The sequence below is a fragment of the Topomyia yanbarensis genome, unplaced genomic scaffold (assembly GCF_030247195.1).
Source record: "Topomyia yanbarensis strain Yona2022 unplaced genomic scaffold, ASM3024719v1 HiC_scaffold_10, whole genome shotgun sequence".
Lineage (NCBI taxonomy): Eukaryota > Metazoa > Arthropoda > Insecta > Diptera > Culicidae > Topomyia > Topomyia yanbarensis.
In genome coordinates this window covers 240,035-240,654 of record NW_026683225.1, presented here as the reverse complement: position 1 = coordinate 240,654, position 620 = coordinate 240,035, and positions in this window count along the sequence as shown.

The window sequence follows — 620 nt, the reverse complement described above, 5'->3', positions numbered from 1 at the left end:
AACTTCGAAAGAGCAAGAAGACAGTCAAAGACGAGAAGGACATGTTAAGAAAATGGAAAAAAAACTGAGAAACTGGTACCGGATGACACTGTAAAGACTTTGATGGAGGGTATCAAGCGAAAGTGCGTTCATTTTTACACTCAAGGCTCTATCAATTAACTTTTCTTTTGATTTTTGAAGTAAATATATGTATAAAACTACCCTAAAATTTTGGTTTGATTTTAAATATTATAAGAAAACTGTCATGATATTTTCGGTGTCGCAATAATTTCGTGTTCGCCCTTTAAAACTTTCTTAAAGAGCCGGGAAGCTCTAAATACTAATATAGTGCTGGTATTATGCCAGAAAAGGTGAAATATAGTGCTATTACTGTGCAGAGATTGACAGCTCATTTCTGCAGTACTAATGCTATTATATAGCACCTGCGTGCAAATGCCTAATATTGGCACTACTAATGCTATTAAAAAGCTTCGGTTGGCTGTCATTATCCGCCATGGTTTTAAAATCATTTTTTCTGTTTCCTTTCGGTATGATGAGCAAAAAGGAAAAATGTTAAAATAAAATGTTCTGTTTACAACCGCAATTGACTCTCTTCTAATGCATTGTAATGAATATTTCTA